Below are 14,607 nucleotides of genomic sequence, written 5' to 3' on the forward strand. Positions count from 1 at the left end.
AAGCATTCAGATAGTTTTTTTCCATTCATCACCCACAAAACAGAAGTGCAGCTCACCACTTCCACGTTCCTCTGTTTCCTCTGACAGCAATTGCCGTCTTGTATTCAATTCCCAATATATCATGCCATCCTTGTTGAAATCTATTAACCTTTGTAAACCTAAGAGTTCCAGTGGATTGTGGCTCACCAGACTTAACACAGTTGTCTATTAACAGTCAGTATTTAACTATCTTGTTTCAAAACGCTATGACACATATCAGATATCAGGATAAATGTACAGTTTGACTTGAATTTCAGTGATTTTGTCTTCCTTTATGGTAAGCACGTTGGGACAATTAATCAGAATACCATGAAAACAAAAGTAATAGATAGCTAGATACATATTAGATAGATAGATAGCTATATAGAGAGATACTGTATATATGGGATAGATAGATAGATAGATAGATAGATAGATAGACATGGGATAGATAGATAGATAGACATGGGATAGATAGATAGATAGATAGATAGATAGATAGATAGATAGATACCACATTAAAGGGACTCTGTCACCTGAATTTGGAGGGAACAATTTTCAGCCATAGGGGCGGGGTTTTCGGGTGTTTGATTCACCCTTTCCTTACCCGCTAGCTGCATGCTGGCTGCAATATTGGATTGAAGTTCATTCTCTGTCCTCCATAGTACACGCCTGCGTAAGGCAAGATTGCCTTGTGCAGGCTTGTACTCCGGAGGACAGAGTAGCTCTCTGAAAGACAAGTCCAGCAATACCTTTACCTTGACTGTCCATTCCTCTGTTAAGGTACCGTCACACTGAACGATATCGCTAGCGATCCGTGACGTTGCAGCGTCCTCGCTAGCGATATCGTTTCGTTTGACACGCAGCAGCGATCAGGATCCTGCTGTGATGTCGCTGGTCGCTGAATAAAGTCCAGAACTTTATTTGGTCGTCCGATCGCCGTGTATCGTTGTGTTTGACACCAAAAGCAACGATACCAGCGATGTTTTACACTGGTAACCAGGGTAAACATCGGGTTACTAAGCGCAGGGCCGCGCTTAGTAACCCGATGTTTACCCTGGTTACCAGCGTAAAAGTAAAAAAAACAAACAGTACATGCTCACCTGCGCGTCTCCCAGCGTCTGCTTCCTGCTCTGACTGAGATCCGGCCCTAAAGTGAAAGTGAAAGCACAGCGGTGACGTCACCGCTGTGCTGTTAGGGCCGGAGCTCAGTCAGTGTCAGGAAGCAGACGCTGGAGGACGCGCAGGTGAGTATGTACTGTTTGTTTTTTTTACTTTTACGCTGGTAACCAGGGTAAACATCGGGTTACTAAGCGCGGCCCTGCGCTTAGCAACCCGATGTTTACCCTGGTTACCCGGGGGCCTCGGCATCGTTGGTCGCTGGAGAGCGGTCTGTGTGACAGCTCTCCAGCGATCAAACAGCGACGCTGCAGCGATCGGCATCGTTGTCGCTATCGCTGCAGCGTCGCTTAATGTGACGGTACCTTTACTGAAAAAACAGTGTTTGAATTGATATGCAAATGAAATCTATATGTATATGTAGATTTGAAGCCTCTGTCACTTCAGCTTCAAGAAGAAACTTAAGTTTTATTCTCCCTGTAGCCGCTTGCTTCCAGTCATTGGAGCGGTGCAGGGGTCAGTGATCAGTCACTTCTTACTACAGTATATAGTGTATGCACTGTAATCACATTCCCCGCCCCAATAACTGGAAGTGAGTGGCCAAAGGAAGATTAAAATGTCATTTTCCCCCTGTAGCTGCGCTTCCAGTATTTAAATGCTATAATTGCAGGTAAATGGTGTTTCTCGAGATTCCATTTAAATTCCTTCTGCTGTTTTTGATGGCACTGAAAGTTGCAGAGGATTAACTATTAAACATTCTTATGTTAACTGTGCCATAAAGTAGTGTAACAATAGTGGTTACTGAGGCTGCAGCTGTACCTGGGTCCTACAGCCTACTATTAAAGGGATCAATACTATTTAAAACCAGTAATAGCTGGGAGACTTGGACATTTTTGTATGGGGCCCCCCAAGTTTCAAATTACTCCAATGAATCCATAGTAGCCAGATGGACAGATGTTGACATTTTCCTAGATGCATGACCAAAGCAGCCATCCCAGCCACCAAAATTAAAAAACATGAAAGTCTAGAATAGATTTGCAGAATAGTAATATATCACAAACTATATATTGTAACCGATACTGGGAGTATACAGAATAATTAACTTTTTTGTGATCAATAGCCACATTCTGTGATTTAACCCCTTCACCCCCGGAGCTTTTTCCGTTTTTCCATTTTCGTTTTTCGCTACCCTCCTTCCCAGAGCCATAACTTTTTTATTTTTCCGTCAATTTGGTCATGTGAGGGCTTATTTTTTGCGGGACGAGTTGTACTTTTGAACGACATCATTGGTTTTAGCATGTCGTGTACTAGAAAACGGGAAAAAAATTCCAAGTGCAGTGAAATTGCAAAAAAAGTGCAATCCCACACTTGTTTTTTGCTTGCCTATTTTGCTAGGTTCACTAAATGCTAAAACTGACCTGCCATTATGATTCTCCAGGTCACTACGAGTTTATAGACACCTAACATGACTAGGTTATTTTTCACCTAAGTGGTGAAAAAAAATTCCAAACTTTGCAAAAAACAAAACAAAACAAAATTGCGCCATTTTCCGATACTCGTAGCGTCTCCATTTTTCGTGATCTGGGGTCAGGTGAGGGCTTATTTTTTGCGTGCCGAGCTGGCGTTTTTAATGATAGCATTTTGGTGTAGATACGTTCTTTTGATCGCCCGTTATTGCATTTTAATGCAATGTCGTGGCGACCAAAAAAACGTAAATCTGGCGTTTCGAATTTTTTTCTCATTACGCCATTTAGCGATCAGGTTAATGCTTTTTTTTTATTGATAGATCGGGCGATTCTGAACGCGGCGATACCAAATATGTGAAGGTTGGGTTTTTTTTTTATTGATTTATTTTGATTGGGGCGAAAGGGGGGTGATTTAAACTTTTATATTTTTTTTATTTTTTTCACATTTTTAAAAACTTTTTTTTTTTACTTTTGCCATGCTTCTATAGCCTCCATGGGAGGCTAGAAGCAGGCACAGCCCGATCGGCTCTGCTATGCAGCAGTGATCATAAGATCGCTGCTACACAGCAGATTTGCAGGTGTGCTGTGAGCGCCGACCACAGGGTGGCGCTCACAGCCACCGGCAATCAGTAACCATAGAGGTCTCAAGGACCTCTATGGTTACCTTCCTGACACATCACCGACCCCCGATCATGTGACGGGGGTCGGCGATGCGCTCATATCCGGCCGCACGGCCGGATGCGGTAGTTAAATGCCGCTGTCTGCGCTTGACAGCGGCATTTAACTAGTTAATAGCGGCGGGTGATCGCGATTTCACCCGCCGCTATTGCGCGCACATGTCAGCTGTAAAAAACAGCTGACATGTCGCGACTTTGATGTGCGCTCACCGCCGGAGCGCACATCAAAGCGGGGGTCCCGACATGTGACGTACTATACCGTCACATGTCGGGAAGGGGTTAATAAAGCATGTCATAAACAGTTAAACAATTCTGGATGTATATAAACCATATCTTAAATTCAATTATTCTTTTTCTTTTTTCAAGAAACACGGAACTTTTATTCCTCCTGTGTATTCTGTAAAACAATGAACCGTATCAGTAATTCCAATGGGACCTCATGGAAATGCTATACCATGATGAATATGTTCCATTAATAAGTACTCTATGCTTCCTTAGTGTCAACCAATTTACTATCCATTTGCAAATGTTTACACTGATGCCTAGCTCTGTTTTCTTAACAATTGAGAATGATGATCAAGGGTCAAAGCCCTTTCTAGACTCCATAAATCAACAATGCTCTTGAATGCTACAGTCTAAAAGTGCAAATCCTGTATGATGTCAAACACTTACTGTAGACAGATCTATGCATCTAATCAGTTCAACAATAGATCATATTGTTGGCTTAACAGATCCTACATTAAAACTACAGCAAAGCTGATGTATATTTATAGATAGCTTTTATCTTTGCAACATTTTAAGCTTAAAGGGAATCTGTCAGTATTATAATATGGGCATGGAGGTCATAGGAAGCTGAAAAAAACAATATCTTGATATCTACGATATGATGTCTTATTCTAAAGAAATCCACATCTTTCTAATGTATAATACATATAAATTGTTAGGGTTAGCGGAGCGCACCAAGTATACATAGGTAGTGTAGGGATTCACTCGCTCAGGTGCAATGGCTGACACGCAGGAGACACGTTCCTTTAAAAGTTCACAGGTTTATTTGCTCCATAAACCAGCAAGGCAGCAACAAAAAGGATAACAGTCCGTACGTCAGGCCAACATAACATAAAAGTCCATAGAAGATCTCTGCTCTTCTCAGGCCTGACGGCACTCAGGCTCTGTCTGAAGCCACAGACAGAGAAAGGCTTCTCCGTCTCTTTACACAGACTCCTGTCTGTAGTGTCCAGCCTAGACACACGGAAATCTGTCCACACTAACAGATTCCCATACACTCACACCTGTGCCAAACACATCTCCACTAAGTAGCCTGAAACCACACCCAGAACCCATCACATGATTAGACATGTGGCTCTGACATCACCACAGGTCCTGACACAAACATAGACAGGCATGGTTATGCCCCTTACCCAGGGGTGAGGTATATGGGTAGCCAGACCCTCCCATCTCTCATAGCTACCCGTAACCCAGACCCAAATATACTACACAATTCCTTATTACTTTATGAGCATTACAGAAAACTCTCCGGGTCACATCACAGCGACTAGCCTTCTCTGTGATACATACCTCCCGTCGATTAGACACCCTTTAGCCATGCTACAGTAGCTACAAGGTGCGTTCGCAGCCTGGGGTCCACCGTGCAGAGTTATCTGCTGCTAAGTAACGGCGGATAAACTCTGAGCTCACACGTGGCTGAAGCTTCACCCTGTGTGAACTGGAAGCGATCTCTGTTGCCTCACAGAGTCGGGCTGTACACAAAACTATTACCCTAACTAGGGTTGTGCTTGCTCTGGAACTATTCTGTGCTAACCGCACACATGAAGGAACCAGATGCTAAACCAAGGCTAATTGCCCCCACTGACGCTAGCTGCCTGCCTGTGTACAGTCCCAAAGCTACAGCCTCACACCACATATGAATAGAGTGGTATAGTATCCACTAGCATAAGCCAAACACATTTGATACTAGCGGATGACCATGTGGCCATGTGAACCTTTTATAGTTGCAGCTTTTCAGGACCTTCCTGGTGGACCAATAGGAGCTGCTACAGGACATGAGCGTGTGACCCTCGACCTCCAATGAGAGGTCCTCCCATGGGCATGCTCAGCGCGTGAAAAGCAGGACTTAGTCTCAGAAAAGCCTGCTCGCTGCTGACCAGTGCTGGCTACAAAGGCAGAGCCTGGAAAGGCAGCAGTAACCATTCGCACAGTATCAGGCTGAGCCAGACGCTGGGACCGATGTCTCTGCTGAGCAGGTTCCACTGCGGCTGGAGGAGAATGGGAGACTGCAGCAGACATGGTTTGAGATTCCCCCTGTGCAGCGGAAGGAACTCGACACCTAAGTTAAATGAGCTGCTTAGGGCTATGGGGTGGACACAGATCTGCATGATGATCTGCCTCCAGAGCTTATTGTAAATAAAAGAGGGAGTTACCAGTGTTAAACTTGTAACTAAAACAGAAGAACTGAATCTTCTCACATAACAAACATGTTAGCAGCTGCAGCTCTTATAGTTCTGCAGTATTGCTACACTATTGACATTTAACTAACACAGAACAATAAAACTAAACTTGGTCTTTTTGAAAACACATTTGCTGCAGCTTTACAGCTCTGCTGAATTGTAATGTAAGAGGGTGGTGCTGTTATGGACAGTAAGGAACACGCTGTCACTTTAAGAGACTGCACCCCCTTGTCTGATGCGATGGAATGCTCTGCTTCTCACTTGCAATAGGCTGTGAATTAACTGGACTGTGCAGAGGGTGGGGATGGAGCCAAAACTGCAAAACAGTGTGTGTGAGCTGAAGCTGCTGCAGAGAAAACTTTGTGCTGTTTTCTGCAAGAGAGGACCCACAGCCTGTAACAGAGTGGACTTGTCAAGTTTGACAGACTTTTCCGGGTGCAGCGAGAGTGGCTGTCCGGTGTGAGTTTGAGTAGCCACGAAGATACCGAGAAAGGGATTTACAGTTTCCAGGAGCACCTCCAGAACCCTGAAGCAAGGAGAAGACCACGTTTCATGGAGCTGGCAGAAAGCCGTATGCACCACCATTCTAGGCTGCTTGGGGCCCCCCGGGACTGGATCTGAGTCCCCAACATCACCGTGAGTTTGTTGCTGTTTTGTGCACATGTTAGGGCCTAGTTTGCTTCAATAATCAGTACATGGGAGCCATGTGGCCTGCTTAGTAAAGGCCAGGAAGGTTATTCGTAGAGTAGCATCATTATTTGTTTATTGTTTGCATTTACTTGTTTGACGTATGTTGATTTGGTAATAGTTGGAGCACTGTGCTATTTTACGAACAAGCTAAAGAATATAACTCTTGTAAATTATGTTTTGCCATTGCATACCCCTGTTTGCATCTTCCTCATCCACTTCATTCCTTGCCTACCAATAAATCTACACTGTGTTGTTTGCACCTCCAATATGATCCGGTGACCTTGGAGCCGCATGAGAGACTTTCTCAGGATTAGGTGGTACCTGTACTGACTGCAAACCCTAACTAACACCGCAACTAGAAGTAGCCATGGGATGTACCTAACACGTCCTAGACACCTCGACACAGCCGGAGGACTAAATACCCCTATAGATGGAAATGGGAATTCTATCTTGCCTCAGAGCAGAACCCCAAAGGATACGCAGCCCCCCACAAATATTGACTGTGAGTATAAGAGGAAAAACACACGCAGGCAGAAAAACAGGATTTAGCAAAAGAGGCACTTCTAGCTAAATAGAAAAGGATAGGACAGAATTCTAAGCGGTCAGTATTAAAATACTAAAAATATCCACAGCAGATAATACAAATATTCTACATCTAACTAAAGACATAGAAAGTATATCTGCATCTCCTGAGAATCCAGCATGACTGAAAAATCCAAACAAAGTCTAAGCTGGACAAAAACACAATGAATTGCACAGAATTGCAAAGCACACAGCCTGTGTGCACAGAGACAAAAAACCAGACACTTATCTTAGCTGAATTGGCAGCAGGGCATGAGGAGCCAGAGAGAGATGCAATCCCTCCAAGAACAATGGACAACTGGCAAGAACTCATGGATCCTGCAAACCTAAATACCTAATAGAGCTGAAATCAGCAGAAACACATGCCCTGGATTACAACCCCAAGACAACTGCACTACCACCAACAACCACCGGAGGGAGCCCAAGAGCAGAATTCACAACACACCTCATCTTGTGTACGGTAGTCTTCTTGCACCGTGGTGGTCCCCAGGCCATCGCTTCAGTAACAATATTGCAACACTGGCTGCCTTTGAGATGGAAGCTGGAGCTAAGAGGAATCTGCAGATGTGTCAGGTATATTCAAACACAACTCTACAGTAAGGTAGAGAGCAGACAGCGGTCATTACACATCACACTGGTAACGCCCTTTTTATTTAAAACAAGCTCTATAGGCAGATTAATATAAAGAAAAATGAAAAATATAACAGTTACAGGTTGTAACTGTGGGTGCACAGTTACAGCCACCACTCTCTATACATACAGCAGTGACTGAACCAGCGCTAGTGACTGAAAAAAACAAACTCCTGGAAGGAATAAAGTTAATTTCCTCCCTGCAGTGGGGCTCTAAGTGCGGGCACCTTGCAGGTTCAGAACACTATTAACCTGCAAATTAATCGAATATCTGTAGGTTCATAGCCCTTTTATATGATTATGTGACAGGTTCACTTTAAATTGTGCCTGGTGTGATGCAGTGACCCTTGTTACACCTAGGGGGCACTGCATTTTGCTCCTCAGGATATGCATGGAGGCTTATCTGTGGTTATAATGGTTGAACTAGCCACCTCCCACCCATGGGAGTGGTTACAAGTATATAATGTGACCGTGTGGTCACATGGGAAAAAATGGATGGACCTGAGTGGTCTGTGTGCCAGGTCCTGGAGGGCCTCTGTGTCGGGAGGTCCTGGGAGTAGGACTAGATCCCTGAAGAGCACATGGGGGAGGCCTTGGCCCTGGGGGCCTGTGTGTTGGACGGTCACAGATGGGGATGGACGTCCTGAATAGCGCACAGAGAGGACGAGTTGTGTCCATGATGGCACTGCGTTTGGGGAAGCTACAGCCCTTCTGAGGATCTGGACTGTCAGGTGGCCTGTGAGCTAGGCATTGCCCGGGATGGTGATCCCCGTTCGGCAGCTTCCCTGAGAGAGAGAGTCCTGACAGGAGTCAGTGTATGGAGCAGGAGCTCCTGGAAGGTAACCCAGCATATGGGGAACCGTGCAGTCACCCATGGTAACTGGAAGGAGTAAGGTTCAGCATGATTAGAGACTGCAACCGTAGTGTCGTATGTTGGTGCCTGTTGTGCTCCATTCAAACAAATAAGGCAGCACACTGCGGCACTAAAATATGCAACCATGAAACATGAAAATTGAACTGAATTACATCACTAGAAATATGAAAAAATGAGAGCGTTTAGCGCATAAATTGGCCAATTCATGTGTACCTGGTAGTCACATTAAGGCATCTCTCATATACCAGATCCTAAACTTTCCTTTCCAGAGAATAAACGTCTTCATCTGAATGGGTACGTGTGAATCCTCTTTAGACTAAATTTGTCTCTCTCTGTGGAGGGGTAATGGACCTGCTGCGATTAAAACACCTGTGGCTAAGAGGCGGAGTGCTCGGTCAGAAAGCAAAAGAATACAAATATCAAAAAACTGACTGTCACAGCGCTGTATACCATGAGGTTGTGTGCTGTATACCATGAGGCTGCGCTGTATACCCTGAAGCTGCACTGTATACCATGAGGCTGCACTGTATACCATGAGACTGTGCGCTGTATACCATGAGGCTGTGTGCTGTATGCCATGAGGCTGTGTGCTGTATACCATGAGGCTGTGTGCTGTATACCATGAGGCTGTGTGCTGTGTACCATGAAGCTGCACTGTATACCATGAGGCTACGCTGTATACCATGAGGCTGCTCTGTATACCATGATGCTGTGTGCTGTATACTATGAGGCTGTGTGCCGTATACCATGAGGCTGTGTGCTGTATACCATGAGGCTGCGCTGTATGCCATGAGGCTGTGTGCTGTATGCAATGAGGCTGTGTGCTGTATACAATGAGGATGTGCTGTATACCATGAGGCTGCGCTGTATACTATGAGGCTGCGCTGTATACCATGAGGCTGTGTGCCGTATACCATGAGACTGCGCTGTATACCATAAGGCTGTGTGCTGTATACCATGAGACTGTGTGCTGTATACCATGAGGCTGTGTGCTGTATATCATGAGGCTGTGTGCTGTATACCATGAGGCTGTGCTGTATACTATGAGGCTGCGCTGTATACTATGAGGCTGTGTGCTGTATACCATGAGGCTGCACTGCGTACCATGAGGCTGCCCTGCATACCATGAGGCTGCGCTGTATACCATGAGGCTGTGTGCTGTATACCATGAGGCTGTATGCTGTATACCATGAGAATACACTGCATACAATGAGGCTGCTGTTATGGTCTGGTGATTAAGGAGTGACATGCGACTAGCTCTGAGCAAGTGGTAACTATACCGACCACAGTTCCTGATCTTAACACAGACACTAGCAGTAGCCGTGGGATGTTCCTGTCACTCCCTGGACACCTCGTCACAGATGGAGATCTAGCTACCCCTAAAGGTAGAAGCAGGAAAGCTATCTTGCCTCTGAGAAAATCCCCAAAGGATAGGACAGCCCTCCACAAATAATGACTGTGATAGGAGAAGGAAATGACATACGTAGTATGAAACAAGATTTAGCAAAGGAGGCCACTACTAGCTAGAAAGAATTAGTACAGGACAGAACACTGTGCGGTCAGTAATAAAAACTAGAAAAAGTCCACCGCAGAGAAATGCAAAAATCTCCACACCTGACTAAAGGTGTGGAGGGCAAACTCTGCTGCCCAGAGCTTCCAGCTTAGCTGACTAGATACATACTGATAAGCTGGACAAATGAACAAAACATAGAAAGTGCAAAACAACAAAGTCCACAACAAGTGAACTGCAAAAAGACAAGCAAGGACTTAGCTTTGCTGAAATGGTCAGAGTGACAGGGAAATCCTCAGAGAGCCATGACTCCAAGCCCAACAATTGACAACTGGCATTGAATTAGGGAAAAGGCCAGACTAATATAGCAGAGCCAGAAAGACGATCAGTGAAAACAGCTGCTGATGCTAAATCCAAGAAGCAGCCATACCACTCAAAACCACAGGAGGGAGCCCAAGAGCAGAACTCACAAAAATGCTACTTATAACCACCGGAGGGAGCCCAAGAGCGGAATTCACAACAGTACCCCCCCTTGAGGAGGGGTCACCGAACCCTCACCAGAGCGCCCAGGCCGATCAGGACGAGCCAAATGAAAAGCACGAACCAAATCGGCGGCATGGACATCGGAAGCAACCACCCAAGAATTATCCTCCTGGCCATAACCCTTCCACTTGACAAGATACTGAAGCCTCCGTCTCGAAAAACGAGAATCCCAAAATTTCTCAACCACATATTCCAACTCCCCCTCAACCAACACCGGGGCAGGAGGATCAACAGATGGAACAACGGGTACCACATATCTCCGCAATAAAGATCTATGGAAAACATTGTGGATGGCAAAAGAGGCTGGAAGGGCCAAACGAAAAGACACTGGATTGATAATCTCAGAAATCTTATAAGGACCAATAAACCGAGGCTTAAACTTAGGGGAAGAAACCTTCATAGGAACATGACGAGAGGATAACCAGACCAAATCCCCCACACGAAGCCGAGGACCAACACACCGACGATGGTTAGCAAAACACTGAGCCTTTTCCTGAGACAACGTCAAATTGTCTACCACATGAGTCCAAATCTGCTGCAACCTGTCCATCACAGAATCCACACCAGGACAATCAGAAGGCTCAACCTGCCCTGAAGAAAAACGAGGATGGAAACCAAAATTACAAAAGAAAGGTGAAACCAAAGTAGCTGAACTGGCCCGATTATTAAGGGCAAACTCGGCCAACGGCAAGAAAGCCACCCAATCATCCTGATCAGCAGACACAAAGCATCTCAAATAGGTTTTCAAGGTTTGGTTAGTTTGCTCAGTTTGGCCATTTGTCTGAGGATGGAACGCCGAAGAAAAAGACAAATTAATGCCCATCTTAGCACAAAAGGCCCGCCAAAACCTGGAAACAAACTGGGAACCTCTGTCAGACACAATATTCTCTGGAATGCCATGCAAACGAACCACATGCTGAAAAAATAATGGAACCAAGTCAGAGGAGGAAGGCAATTTAGGCAAAGGTACCAAATGGACCATTTTAGAGAACCGGTCACAAACCACCCAGATAACAGACATCCTCTGGGACACAGGTAGATCCGAAATAAAATCCATGGAAATATGCGTCCAAGACATCTCCGGGACAGGCAAAGGCAAAAGCAACCCACTAGCACGGGAACAGCAAGGCTTAGCCCGGGCACAAGTCCCACAGGACTGCACAAAAGAACGCACATCCCGCGACAAGGAAGGCCACCAAAAGGACCTAGCAACCAAATCTCTGGTACCAAAAATCCCAGGATGACCGGCCAACACAGAACAATGGACCTCAGAAATTACCTTACTTGTCCATCTATCAGGAACAAACAGCTTCCCCACAGGACAGCGGTCAGGTTTATCAGCCTGAAATTCCTGAACGCCCGCCGCAAATCAGGGGAGATGGCAGACAGAATCACCCCTTCCCTAAGAATGCCAACTGGCTCAAGGACTTCAGGAGAATCAGGCAAAAAACTCCTAGAGAGGGCATCCGCTTTAACATTCTTAGATCCTGGAAGATATGACACCACAAAATCAAAACGGGAGAAAAACAGGGACCACCGAGCCTGTCTAGGGTTCAGCCGCTTGGCCGACTCGAGGTAACTCAGATTCTTATGATCGGTCAAGACCACAATGCGGTGCTTGGCTCCCTCAAGCCAATGTCACCACTCCTCAAATGCCCACTTCATAGCCAACAACTCCCGATTGCCGACATCATAATTGCGTTCCGCAGGCGAAAACTTTTGGGAAAAGAAGGCACATGGCTTCATCAAGGAACCATCAGAATTCCTCTGTGACAAAACGGCCCCTGCCCCAATCTCAGAAGTGTCAACCTCAACCTGAAAAGGAAGAGAAACATCCGGCTGATGCAAGACAGGGGCAGAAGTAAATCGGCGTTTAAGCTCCTGAAAGGCCTCAACAGCCTCAGAGGACCAATTAGTCACATCAGCGCCTTTCTTCGTCAAATCGGTCAGGGGTTTAACCACACTAGAGAAGTTGGCAATGAAACGGCGATAAAAATTAGCAAAGCCCAAAAATTTCTGAAGGCTCTTCACAGATGTGGGTTGAATCCAGTCATGAATGGCTTGGACCTTAACAGGATCCATTTCTATAGACGAAGGAGAAAAAATAAACCCAAAAAAAGAGACCTTCTGAACTCCAAATAGGCACTTAGACCCCTTCACAAATAGAGCATTATCACGAAGGATCTGGAATACCATCCTGACCTGCTTCACATGAGACTCCCAATCATTGGAAAAAATCAAAATATCATCCAGATACACAATCAAGAATTTGTCAAGATAATTGCGGAAAATATCATGCATAAAGGACTGAAATACAGAAGGAGCATTAGAAAGCCCGAAAGGCATAACCAGGTATTCAAAATGGCCTTCGGGCGTATTAAATGCAGTTTTCCATTCGTCACCCTGTTTTATACGAACAAGATTATATGCCCCTCGAAGGTCAATCTTGGTAAACCAACTAGCCCCCTTAATCCGAGCAAACAAATCAGAGAGCAAAGGTAAAGGGTATTGGAATTTGACCGTGATCTTATTAAGAAGGCGATAATCAATACAGGGTCTCAAGGAGCCATCCTTCTTGGCAACAAAAAAAGAATCCCGCTCCCAATGGTGATGAAGACGGCCGAATATTCCCCTTCTCTAAAGACTCCTTTACATAGCTCCGCATGGAGGTATGTTCAGGCACAGACAGGTTGAAAAGTCGGCCCTTAGGGAACTTACAGCCAGGAATCTGTTATGATCCTTAGTGGTTGAGGATCACAAATGACTCCAGCTAAGTAACAAACATAGGACAAGCTCTAGGGAGGTGGTAAACTGGACTGACCGCAAAACTGAACCTATCCAAACACACTAGAGGTAGCCGGTGAACGTGCCTAAAAATCCTAGACGTCTCGAGCCAGCCTGAGGAACTAACTACCCCTAGAGAGAAAGAAAGACCTCTCTTGCCTCCAGAGAAATAATCCCCAAAGATATAGAAGCCCCCAACATGTAATAACGGTGAGGTAAGAGGAAGGCACATACACAGGGGTGAAAACAGATTCAGCAAATGAGGCCCACTAATACTAGATAGCAGAAAATAGAAAAGGGGTCTGTGTGGTCAGTAAAAAACCCTTACAAAATATCCACACTGAGATTTCAAGAACCCCCGCACCAACTAACGGTGTGGGGGGAGAAACTCAGTCCCCTAGAGCAACCAGCAAGCGAGGAGATCACATTTTAGCAAGCTGGACAAGAAACATGATGAATGCTGATAATCAAAAAATGAACAAACAAAAACTTAGCTTCTCTTGGAGAGACTGGGAGCAAGGTAGTCACAAGGAATCTGAAGAGCACTGAATACATTGATAGTAGGCAAGGAACTGAGTATCCAGGTGAGCTAAATAGGAAACCAACCAAGGATAACGAACCAGCTGATGCAGCCAACCTGCAGAAAGACAACACTACACAGTACCGCTTGTGACCACTAGAGGGAGCCTAAAAATAGAGTTCACAACAGTACCCCCCCCTTGAGGAGGGGTCACCGAACCCTCATCAAGACCCCCAGGGCGATCAGGATGAGCCGCGTGGAAGGCACGAACCAAATCAGCCGCATGAACATCAGAGGCGACAACCCAGGAATTATCCTCCTGACCATAGCCCTTCCACTTAACCAAATACTGAAGCCTCCGTCTAGAGATACGAGAATCCAAAATCTTCTCCACCACGTACTCCAATTCGCCCTCGACCAGCACCGGAGCAGGAGGCTCAACAGAAGGAACCACAGGTACCACATACCTCCGCAACAAAGACCTATGGAACACATTATGAATGGCAAACGATGCTGGGAGATCCAAACGAAAAGACACCGGGTTAAGGATTTCCAAGATCTTATAAGGACCGATGAAGCAAGGCTTGAATTTAGGAGAGGAGACCTTCATAGGAACATACCGAGAAGACAGCCACACCAAATCCCCAACACGAAGTCGGGGACCCACACCGCGGCGGCGGTTGGCAAAGCGCTGAGCCTTCTCCTGTGACAACCTCAAATTGTCCACCA

The sequence above is a fragment of the Ranitomeya variabilis genome, chromosome 3 (assembly GCF_051348905.1).
Source record: "Ranitomeya variabilis isolate aRanVar5 chromosome 3, aRanVar5.hap1, whole genome shotgun sequence".
Classification (NCBI taxonomy): domain Eukaryota; kingdom Metazoa; phylum Chordata; class Amphibia; order Anura; family Dendrobatidae; genus Ranitomeya; species Ranitomeya variabilis.